The sequence below is a fragment of the Triticum urartu genome, chromosome 7A (assembly GCF_056163025.1).
Source record: "Triticum urartu cultivar PI428250 chromosome 7A, HENAU_Tu73, whole genome shotgun sequence".
NCBI classification, from domain to species: domain Eukaryota; kingdom Viridiplantae; phylum Streptophyta; class Magnoliopsida; order Poales; family Poaceae; genus Triticum; species Triticum urartu.
Genome location: NC_141879.1, coordinates 2,634,262 through 2,646,812, shown reverse-complemented (window position 1 = coordinate 2,646,812; position 12,551 = coordinate 2,634,262). Strand labels below are relative to the sequence as shown.

At 42.7% G+C, this 12,551-nt stretch overlaps 2 pseudogenes; one reads left to right on the top strand and one right to left on the bottom strand.

Annotated features, from left to right (window-relative positions):
- Positions 1-360: 360 nt before the first annotated feature.
- On the bottom strand, positions 361-2,602 carry LOC147956682 (disease resistance protein RGA2-like; annotated as a pseudogene).
- A 6,417-nt stretch (positions 2,603-9,019) lies between these two features.
- On the top strand, positions 9,020-10,211 carry LOC125525421 (UPF0496 protein At3g19330-like; annotated as a pseudogene).
- Positions 10,212-12,551: the final 2,340 nt, after the last annotated feature.

The following is a 12,551-nucleotide window of genomic DNA, read 5'->3' as shown; positions in this document are numbered from 1 at the left end:
GCTACGTGCATGAGTCCGGCTGCTAGCCGTTACCTAGTAGCTAGTACATGTACGGGTACTAGTCCAAGTCGTGTCAAAGTCTGAGTCATAAACTAGGCTAGTGTTGTATCCGTGCAACACTAGGTTGTCCGTGTTGACGCATTAGGTGTAGGTTAGGTAACATATATACTCAGGTCAGGTCGTGGATTTTGTATCAACCGTGTAGAGAAAACAAAAAAAGAAATAAAAGAAGGGGCACGACACGTGCCCTTGGCCAAAAATTTTGTGTGCGCGTGTTCATCGTGAATTGATGTGATTGATCATGTGGCGAAGTTCCAACAGAATCATTACAATACAGGTATCAGTTATGTGTATGTGTCACTAATTAGTGCTCCTACAGCGTGCATTTTTCCATGTTGACAGACAGAACCACGCTGACATATCCAACATAGTTGAGGCACGCTGACATAACCTTGGGCATCCAACAATCCATAGCGTCTTGAGCCGAGGGAATGATGCAATCGCTACTTGTCCTGCCACCTCCTGGTGCCATCTCTCTAGTAGAAAACTTTCAAGGTTTCCAATTTAGGAAAGAAGGGTGGTGGAGAAATACATGACTCCACGTTGTTTGTATCATAATCATAATTACCGATGCATATACTTGTCAATCTATCCAAACCAAACAAATGCAAGTACACGAGAGAGGGCAGCTGCCACAATGGTGGAAGATCCTTGCAGTTCCTGCACTGACTTAGACAAAGTGCACTGAGATGTTCTAACAGTGTAGAGTCATGCATCCATGATGAGAATTTGGCACCGTTATAATTACGTAACAGTAAACCTTCAAGCGTTTTGTGAGGACGAAGGGCCTCTAATATTCCTTCTGCATCAGTACCCACTTCATCTCCATCTCTTCTTATAAAAGGCCCACCCCAATCGAGTGCCAATCTTTTCAAATTATGCTTGGCGAATATATTGCCTTGTTTAGCACTTTCTGCACTATGCACTTTTCTCAGCTCTGTCAAAGAAAGACCCCCACCTAGATTCAAATCTTTCAGTTGATCAATTCCACGGCCTTCTTCACTATCAATGACATAAGTCGTCAATGTCTGCAGAGAATTCAGCTTACCAATACCTTGTGGCATGCACTCCGAATGGAAACACACAATGAGGAAGGGGTGTCGAAGACTGAGCATATATCTCATGCCTTCTGGTAATTTCTTAAGTTTGTCACAACAAATGAGCTTCAATGTTTGCAGGCTATACAACATGGTAATGGCTTCGGCAATGCAGATATATCAGAATCAGAACACTCTAGATAGCGAAGATGCTTCATACTTGTCATATGTGTCTCGATTGAGCATGTCCTCAATGCTCGCAAGGACATGAATTTTGACTTGGCCGTACTCAGCCGAGTCCCATAGTCCATCCCAAAATCATTCCAGTTCGGGTGGACTAATATCGTGCGGGGTCGGGGAGCTAGCATTTCCTTCATGGTTGCAATAGTATCATTGCTGACATGATCAAGTGACAAATATCGAACCCCATGCTCTAATGAACTGGCATATGTGGATCCTTGCAGACTTTCTTGACTTGATGAAGATTCTTGCAGAATGGAGCAATCATTTTCGCTTACAAAGCCAGCAAGATCATGCATAAGATCATGCATCTTGCAAGTAGTTGGTTGGTGGATGAACTCGTCTCCAATCATTAAGAGCCGGTTCTTTTAAATCTCGACATCTTGGAGGAAACATCTCCAAACTAGCACATCGAAAATTTGTTGGCCTCTTGTTTCTGATGCAATTAAGTCATTTGCCATCCATAGCTGGATTAACATGTCTTTATCCATCAGCCTATCCTTGGGGAAAATAGCACATAATGAAAAACATATTTTCTCTTCTGATGACAAGTGATCATAGCTCAGGTGTAGTGCAGGTGCAATCCCAGTAGCGAGGATGTCACTCTTCCATACATCACTATCAACAATAGAAAACCAATGACTGTGATTCTTGGAACGAAGTAAAGCTGATATAGTCTTGATGGCAAGAGGCAATCCCTTACACTTGTGGACAATACTCTTGGCCATTGATATGAATTCCTCTTGCTTCTCTACTCCCCTTCCAAATGCGTTTCTGTTGAAAAGCTCCCACGACTGATCCTCATTTAAAAGTGATATCTGATGTGGAGGATGTGTACCCATGATAGAAGCAACTTGATCGCTGCGGCTTGTAACAATTATAGCACTGCTTGAGACAACATGTGAGCATAGCAGAGATCTCATATCATCCCATTTTTGTCTATCTTCATTCCAAACATCATCCAGCACTAGGAGGCACATTTTCTTTCCCAACACTTCACCAAGTTTCTTCTGCAGTGCTTCCATCTCAGTCAATTCACACTTGTTCAATGTGACCACTTGGATTATAGATCGAATAATTTCTTCGAAGACAAACTTGTCAGAGACGCAAACCCATATGACCAACTCAAAGTGATGCTTCACCGTCTCATCATTGTGCACAAGTTGGGCAAGAGTAGTCTTACCAGTTCCCCCCATACCAACTATGGGGAGCACCATGATGTTATTATTCTCATTGTTGTTGTGGTCAAGCAGTGAGGTGTGCATTCAACAGAAAAGAACAAAATCACTAAACTAACCAGATAAGAGCAGTTCAAATGGGCAATTTTCTGGCAGAAAAATCAACAATTTTCTGAAATCTTCCACTGAGAGCGTGCAAAAAAATCTTGCCACTGAATCTGCCAGACTGTCCACATAAGTTCTTCACTTCAAGTAGAAGCCAATTTCTGAAAATAAGAAACTTTGATAGTTGCATACCTTTTAAAGCATGAGCACAAGTGGGCTGCTGCACCAGTGCTTCTCATTCACAATATTGAGAAAACTTCGATAGTAGAACATGTACATCAGAACGATTTTTCCAAGGCAAAATTCATGTCAATAAGATGAAAAGAACATAGAATGATCATGGGATTTGGAACCACAGTAGTCGCAAGGAAAAATATGAAGAAGAGAAGAGAAAATTTTGCTCAGCGGTACTAACTGATCAAAGACGAAGACATGGGACTGGACGGAGAAGCGGCGCCGCGTTGCTTCGAGAGACCAAAACTGAATATGAAAGCTAAATTTACATTAGAATACAATCCCATGTATAACTATATCTGTGGACATACATTTCTGGTACGTATCAGCACTCCAGCATCTATATATTTGTGTGATCACATATGTAAAAATGTAGATTGTTAAATTATGATCTAAATTCTAGTACCGTATTGGACTAGACATAGTACATACGGTGTGGGCCTTTTGCGTTGATACCGATGCGTACGAGTACAACTCGTTTACTTGTCCTACAAGGACTTCTATGTGTTGCCCCTCATATATATCCCATGTAGTCGCACCTCAGACGACCTGTCGTCTCGTGCTTGTAATACTCCTTCTAATAGTGATTGCGCCTTTGTGCGTCCGTGATTTTCTCCCGCAAGGGTTTCCACGTAAAAATCCGTGTCTCCCGTGTCTCGTTTATTCTCGTTATTATCTAACAAGTGGTATAGGTTCAGATACGAGATTTGAGACCGGAGAGATTAGGGTTGCATGTCCGTCGCCAGCGTCACGGCGATCCGTCGAATCCGACACAAAATCAATTTCCACTTCTGCGATTTGCGATCTGCTACCCGCCGCCCTCGCCTATCGTGCGCTCGTCCCATGTGCGTAATCTGCCGCTGCTACAACTTTCGCAGCCGAAGTGCGTGGGTTTCGTCCAAGTCCCGAGGAAGCCATTTGCTGCTACTGACGTGAAGACAGCTGTAAGTCCACGGGAATTTGAACCCAAGCTGCTGCTGCTACTTACTCACGTGAGATTACGTGGCCACAGTACCTGTTGATTTGCTAGTGCTACTGTTGCTACGTGAAACTAGTACTAGTCATTAGTACTTTCTACGTGTACATCGGAGGCTATCAGGTGCTATTTAATCATTATTTTTTATTCGCTCCACAAATTAATTCTATCGAGAATTTTCGTTCGGCTTGTACTACTTTGTGTATACAGTTTTATCGACTCATGGCATTCATGAAGTACGATCTTCCGCTGCTGGGCCGTGACACAAGGTTTACCCTAGGGCAAGTCAAGATGCGGGCGTTGTTGGCACAGTCCGACTATGATGAAGCACTGGATAGTTTTGAAAAGAACAGAATTTAGGACTGGACTGATGAGGAGAAAAGAATTGATTGTAAGGCTTTGTCACAAATTCAACTCCATTTGCATAATAATATTTTGCAGGAAGTTTTGAGCGAGAAAACTGCCGCCGCTCTATGGTTAAAGCTGGAAGGGATTTGCATGACTAAATATCTCACCAGCAAGATGCATCTGAAGCAAAAATTATTCCTGCACAGGTTACCCGAGGGAGGTAATATTTTGAATCATATTTCAGAATTTAAGGAGATTATATCCAATCTAGCTGCAATGGAGGTTAAGTATGAAGAGGAAGATACTGCTTTAATGTTACTTTGTTCACTGCCAAGTCTTATACCAATTTTAGAGACACAATATTATACAGTCGTGATACTCTCACGCTTAATGAAGTTTATGAAGCTTTGAACTCTAAGGAGAAGATGAAATTAATGGTACCTCATGATGGTTCAAGTTCATCCCAAGCAGAGGGATTATCTGTTCGTGGCAGGACAAAGGAGAAGAACTCCAATAATGGAAACAGAGGCAAAAGTAAGAACGGCTACAGGGGCCGGTCACAATCCAAAGACAAGAAATATTGCAGATATTGTAAGAGAGATGGGCATGACATCTCAGAGTGTTTCAAGTTGCAGAATAAAGAAAAGAGGAAAGGTAACAAACAAGGTGAAAATTCTGCTAACGTTGCTCGTGATGATAGTTCCGATGATGCTCTTGTCGTTATTGCTGGATGTGCTGAGACCAATGATGAGTGGGTACTTGATACTGCATGTACTTTTCATATGTGCCCGCATAGAGATTGGTTTATTACTTTTGATTCCATTACTTCTGTTGGTTCCGTTTTGGGTTTTGATAATTCACCATGCAAGATTGAAGGCATAGGTCCTATTCGAATCAAGATGTTTGATGGCATAATCAGAACTATGAAAGATGTTCGGTATATTCCGAAGATGAAGAGAAATCTTATCTCTGTTAGTGCCCTTGATGCAAAGGGGTACAAGTATTCAGGTGGAGATAGTGTTTTGAAGGTCACCAAAGGCTCCCTTGTTGTGATGAAAGGTGACTTAAGTTCGACCAATGGTCTTTATTACCTTCGAGGTTCTACCGTTTCAGGTAACGCTACTCCAATTGTTTCAAAGAATTCTGATTGTGATGCTGCTAACCTTTGGCATATGCGTCTTGGACATATGAGTGAACTTGGTTTGGCAGAGTTAAATAAGAGAGGTCTTCTTGATGGATATGAACCTGATAAATTAAAATTTTGTGAGCATTGTATCTTCGGCAAGCACAAGAGGGTGAAGTTCAACACTTCGACTCATACAACCGAAGGTATTCTTGATTATGTGCATTCTGATTTATGGGGACCATCTCGCAGAAAGTCATTAGGTGGTGCTAGTTACATGCTGACTATTATTGATGATTATTCAAGAAAAGTTTGGCCTTATTTCTTAAAGCATAAATATGAAGCATTCTCAGCATTTAAGGAGTGGAAGATTATGATTGAAAGACAAACTGAAAGGAAGGTTAAAATACTTCGCACTGATAATAGTATGGAATTCTGTTCTAAGCAATTTAAGAATTATTGCAAGTCTGAAGGCATTGTCAGACACTATACCGTTCCTTATACTCCTCAACAAAACGTGTTGCTGAGCATATGAACAGGACCATTATTTCCAGAGCCCGTTGTATGTTGTCCAATGCAGGTTTGCATAGGCGTTTTTGGGCTGAGGCCGCTTCCACTGCTTGTTATCTCATTAATTGTTCACCATCTATTGCTCTTAATAAGAAAACTCCAATTGAGGTATGGTCTGGTTCACCTGCTGATTATTCACAGTTGAGAGTTTTTGGTTGCACTGCTTATGCTCATGTTGATAATGGAAAATTGGAGCCTAGGGCTGTTAAGTGCATCTTTCTTGGTTATATGTCTGGTGTTAAAGGTTTTAAATTATGCAAACCTGAAACCCAGAAGGTTGTTATTAGCAGAAATGTTATCTTTAATGAATCTGCTATGTTACATGATGTTTCATCTACTAATGTTCCTGTTGAGAGTGAACAGCAGCCTCCTATTCAGCAGCCTACTGTTCAGGTGGAGCATGTTATTGATTCAGGTGATACATCTCGTAATGAAATTGTTGATGCACATGATGAACCCGTCGTTAATGATGATCATGTCACTCCCACTCAAAATCAGCCTATTGTTCCACCCAGTTGCAATCTTGCACGTGACAGAGTTAGGCGGGGTAGTAATAAACCTGACAGGTTAATTGAAGAGTACAATATTGTTTCTTTTGCTTTATCTATTGCAGAAGAAATTGAAGGTAATGCTGAGCCTTCTTCATATTCCGAGGCTATTATTTCTAGTGATAGTAATAAGTGGATGACCGCTATGCATGATGAGATGGAATCACTTGAAAAGAATGGCACTTGGGATTTAGTAAGATTACCTAGAGAGAAGAAACCTATTCGTTGCAAGTGGGTTTTCAAGAGGAAAGAAGGTGTTTCTCCTAATGATGAGACAAGATATAAAGCAAGGTTAGTTGCTAAAGGTTACAGTCAGATTCCAGGTATTGACTATAACGAAGTCTTTTCTCCGGTTGTGAAGCATAGCTCTATTCGCACTTTACTCAGTATTGTTGCCATGCATGATCTTGAGCTTGAACAATTGGATGTTAAAACTGCATTCTTACATGGAGAATTAGAAGAGGATATTTATATGGTACAACCTGAAGGTTTTGTTATTCCTGGAAAAGAAAAGCTTGTCTGTAAGTTAAAGAAATCTCTTTATGGATTAAAGCAATCCCCTAGACAGTGGTACAAGAGATTTGACACCTTTATGCTCTCTCAAGGTTTCAAAAGGTCTAATTATGATAGTTGTGTTTATTTGAAAACTGTCAAAGGTTCAACTATTTATTTGCTCCTTTATGTTGATGATATGCTAATTGCTGCAAAGAGAATGTCAGATATTGATGAACTAAAGAAGCAATTGAGTAATGAATTTGAGATGAAGGATTTGGGTGCAGCAAAGAAAATACTTGGCATGGAAATATCCAGAGATAGACCATCTGGAAAAGTGTATCTCAGTCAGAAGGGATATATTGATAAAGTTCTTCGTCGTTTTAATATGCATAATGCCAAGCCGGTGAGTACTCCGTTAGCTGCACACTTCAAATTATCATCAGCTTTATGTCCTAAGTCAGATGCCGATATTGAGTACATGTCTAGAGTTCCCTATTCGAGTGCAGTTGGTTCACTTATGTATGCCATGGTTTGTTCTCGTCTGGATTTATCATATGCATTGAGTGTTGTCAGTAGATACATGGCTAATCCTGGAAAAGAGCATTGGAGAGCAGTTCAGTGGATTTTCAGATACCTGCGTGGTACTTCTAATGCTTATTTACAGTTTGGGAAATCTAGAGATGGACTTGTTGGTTTTGTTGATTCTGATTTTGCTGGTGATTTGGATAAGAGAAGATCACTCACAGGTTATATTTTCACCATTGGTGGTTGTGCTGTGAGTTGGAGAGCAACTTTGCAGTCTATTGTGGCTTGTTCCACTACTGATGCCGAATATATGGCTATTTCTGAGGCATGCAAAGAAGCTATCTGGTTGAGAGGTTTGTACACTGAGCTTTGTGGAGACTCATCTTGCCCTACCGTATTTAGTGATAGTCAAAGTGCTATATATCTTACAAAGAATCCAATGTATCATGAGAGAACAAAGCACATTGATGTCAGATATCACTATATTCGAGATGTTGTTGCTGAAGGTGATTTGAAGGTATGCAAAATAAATACTCATGATAATCCTGCTGATATGATGACAAAGCCAGTTCCGACCAATAAGTTTGAGCTTTGCTCAGGCTTAGTTGGTATTTCTCACTAGTCCTATGGACTTTGACGCACAAAGTGTTTAAGCTGATTTGGATGGAGTTATTCACTTTCTTCGACTACTGGAGGGAATTTGGCTCAAGGTGGAGATTGTTAAATTGTGATCCAAATTCTAGTACCGTATTGGACTAGACGTAGTACATACGGTGTGGGCCTTTTGCGTTGGTACCGACGCGTACGAGTACAACTCGTTTACTTGTCCTACAAGGACTCCTATGTGTTGCCCCTCATATATATCCCATGTAGTCGCACCTCAGACGGCCTGTCGTCTCGTGCTTGCAATACTCCTCCTCATAGTGATTGCGCCTTTGTGCGTCCGTGGTTTTCTCCCGCAAGGTTTTCCACGTAAAAATCCGTGCCTCTCGTGTCTCATTTATTCTCATTATTATCTAACAATGGTCTCCAAGCTTTAGTTTTCTGCAGAAGTGTCAAGATACAGATGTATCTAGCACTGTCATAATAGAGCAATGCTACATCTACATACTGAATTCTACGTGATTAACGTAATCACTAGGTGGCATTTATTTATTGGACAGATTAGAGGAGGGGGCCCCATCCAGTTGAAATCAGGGGGGGTGGAGAGTTTAAATAGGAAGGTTACGTAGGTTGGTTACGTAGCTTTACCTAGGTGTAGCATTTTCGGTCATAATATGCAACACTTACTCGGTTACTCCAGTAGACTAAATTCTTGTTTGCCCTCCGGTTGTCTATGTTATCGCTTCACTCCATTGAACCCATTAACAGTCGCGGTAAGGGCGACCCCTCGCTGCATCCACGTCATCACAAGAAGACAAAAATAAAAAACAAGTTAGCTATTGGGTGGGCAGAAAAGAGCGAGACAAAAAGATCAGCCTCGTCGCCTCCCCACGCACGCCAACACAGCCGCCGCCTCCTGTGCTCGTTTCTCTCAGCGTTGCCAGATCTGGGGGAGCCATCGGAGAAGAACCACGAGCATGAGAGACCACAACCGCGGCAGCAGCAGCAGCATCCCCGATCAGATCCGGCGCTCAGCGCTGCCGCCGCCCTTTTCTCTTGTCCACGAGGCCGGCACATCAAGATCGAGCAGAGCAGGCGGCGGCGCTCCCAGGTCCGCGCCGTGATGGCTCTAGCTCGTCGTCGCGGCCGATGGGCACGTGCTCGTCGTCCAGAAGCATGGCTCTGAGCTGGCCGCGACATAGGGCTCCCGGAGCTCGCGTGACCGTGCTCGAGGTGGAGACGGCCAACGGGTTGACGGCGCGACCAAGACGAGGAGGATGATGATAGGAGCACCCTCGCCGGCATGCTCCGTCCGGAGGACGCAGTGGTGGAGCGCGCGCTCGGGGACGCGCCCTACACGGAGCTCACCCGCCTCGCCGCGGACTACCTCCGCAGCACACACAACGCGTCGCTGCACTGCCTCTTCCTCGGTCGGGCGCCGCGTCGTGCACGGGTGCTCTAGGGTGCATCACGGATGTTCTCGCGCTGATCCCTCTCGCCATGCCGCACTGTAACTGCGCGTTTGACGCCTTCCTCCTGTTCGACAAAATACCCAACCCGTTCCTGCCCCCCGAAGCCAGCTTCCAGGGCATGCATCGGAGCTTTGCTTGCCTCAAAACCCATCTCGACCTCCGCCTCCTCAAGGCCCAACGGAAGAACCGGCTGTTGCGGTGCGTGACGCGCGGGTCTGGCATCCGCTTCATCGCCTGCACGACGGGAGCTGCGATCGCTGGTCTCGTCATCGCCACCCATGCCATGACCGCATTGTTGGCAGCGGCTCCTGCCTGTGCAGCGTCGCGTGGTTCTTGCTGCTCAACCCCCACTTGGATGAAACGCCTGCGGCAACACGTGGACCGGCTTGACACCGCGGCCAGGGGCGCCTATGTGCTCAACAATGACGTGGACACCATTGAACGGCTGGGGCTCCACGCCACTGTCAAGGGTGACAAGATCTTGGTAAGGCTAGGGCTTGAGCGCGGGAGGGGGCAGCACCACTCCATCGAAGAGGTGGTGCGGCAGCTCCGGAAGAACCATCCTAGCCTGCTATGCCAGCTCGCTGACCTCGAGGAGCACATATGTCTCTACTTTGCAGCCGTTAACCATGCAAGGCTGTTCTATGTACACCACCTCAATGCCCAGTCTGATCCGAACACTGAGTTGCCTCTCTAGTAATTTACTGATTTATTAGTCAACAACAGTTCATGATTCAAGGTGACCCCCTTGTAAGGCGCCAAGTGAATGAATCTGCAGCAACTCTGTTGCAAGTTTTTTTTGTTTCGAGCAAGGTATTATGCATTCATTGTCTGTTGCTTGAAATAATTTGTTAATAAATTTAGGAAGCAGCTAAAGCTCTTGCCTTTGTGCTGTGTCTACGGCATTACTGATTAAGTGTGTTTTCCTTGCTCAGGGTTGCCGGTGCAGGTACTAAAGTGCATACCAACGAGGAGGTCGCGATTAAGCTTGTGAGTTTATAATCAGTGGCAGTATTGCTTTTACTGCCAGTATTTTCCTCTTTGATATGGGTGCAAGTATTTCTATTTGGTATTTAACTTGATAATTGCCGATTTCTGAAGAAAAAAATGGGCCAAAGATTAGTCTGGCAATCTTTATATATCACTCTTGTGGGAAGTACAATAACGAAAGTATATTCTTCAGGCTTATGTTTCCCAAACTTCTTTACTGATCACTTCAATCTGCTGAAAAATATTTTCTGCCAAGGATTAATGGTAGCTTTTATATGCACTGAGCTTTGTAAGGTCTCCTGCATTTGCAATCTTGCATTAGTTCATTTTAGTTCCCAAGAATTAAACGTCAGAGAGAGTACATAAAAGAGAGGATAGGAGAAGTCAATAAGGCAGAAGAACTGATAAGGCCTTGTGCTTTTGCTCTGTCCAGGAAAATGTGAAGGCGAAGCATCCTCAGTTTCTATATGAGTCAAAGTTGTACATGGTACTGCAGGGCAGAAGTAATACCCGTCCATTTGCTTTCCTTGGACAATAAATTTAAGATATTTTTTGCTGTTATGATGATGGCCTACATTTTTTTATTGTGCACCTGGGATTTCAAATGTCAAGTGGTTTGGTGTTGAGGGTGGCTACAATGTTCTTGTTACTTTGATGGGATCTAGCAGGGTTGAATTGTGGCGGCTGGCTCGCTGGACAAGCGGACGCCACTCTCCTCCTCGTCTTCGACGGCATGAAGAATATTGATGTTGAGATGGACGCACGCTTCAGGAGCAGCAGAGGTCCTATATAGTTTTTTGTTAAATCCATTTTCCTTTTTTTACTTGTGTTTGCACCTCTCTTAACCTAACAAACATTTGGCACCTTTGAAAACCTGTTAGAAACATACGAACGAATAACATGTCGGATTTCATTGTCAGCAAACACATGACCATGTTGTTTATTTCAGGTATGTGAACCCTCACTGGGAAAATTCCTCTTCTATCGGAGTTGACCTGTTTCAGACAAAACCTTCCTGTGTAGATGGGAAAGTGATTCAAAATTCTGCTAGGACTCCATTAGTACAGGTAAAGGGCTTGTTAATATGCCATGCTAATGCAATTTGACATATGACATACTGACCGGCCATTATTTCAATTGTTCGTCTTTAGCTGCTCAATTGGTCTGATGAAGAGAGATCTTATAGGTTCTGCGTGAGGGTGAAGGACAATTCCATTCTATGAAGTGGAAGATTTGTCCTGATCGTCTAAATTTCAGTAGTTATTTTTCTTCCTTGAGTGACCTTGCTTTTGTATTTTAACCACACAATGAGCTCTAGAGTAACTGAGTATTTAAGAAGTAGGTGATGCTTTAACTTACTATTCATGATCAAATTGATGGTACAGGTACACACATTTTTTGTGGTGCTATATTTCTATTCTGTAGGTGAGAGGATCTCATGTTGGTTCATATCTACCATGTTTTGGTGTTTGGCATCGTACACAAAGGTACCGAAAGAGAAGGAATAATGATTCTAATATAGTGAAGCATGTGGATGTTGATGCTCCAACTCTAAAGTAGCCCAACTTCTTCCTCATTAGTGTCAAAAAACGTCTTACATTATGGGACGGAGGGAATACAAGGTAGGCTATTTGGTATCTATCTCAAATACAGTGTAAAGATCCTTTCATAAAACTGCTAACAATTTATTATGATATCTAAATGCTACAAGTATGCATTATAATTGGTTCCACTTGGCCTTTCCAGAATTATTTTTCATACTCTTTATGTGATAACACACCATCTTTCACCTCATAATCTCACTTTAACAGAGGATGCCTTGGACAACTGTGCATGCAGTACCTAACCTTCAAATTTAATCCTTTATGTTGAAGCAATAATTATTGGACTAACAACATTATAAAGAAGACAAATCTCTTTCAGCTGTTAAAGATCTCTTCTCATTAATCATCTTTGGTGAATTAACTAGAATTTTCATTTAGTAAAATCAGAACTCACCTTTCCTTTATGTGTAAGAAGAAGCAAGATGAATTGCTTTTAGAAGATA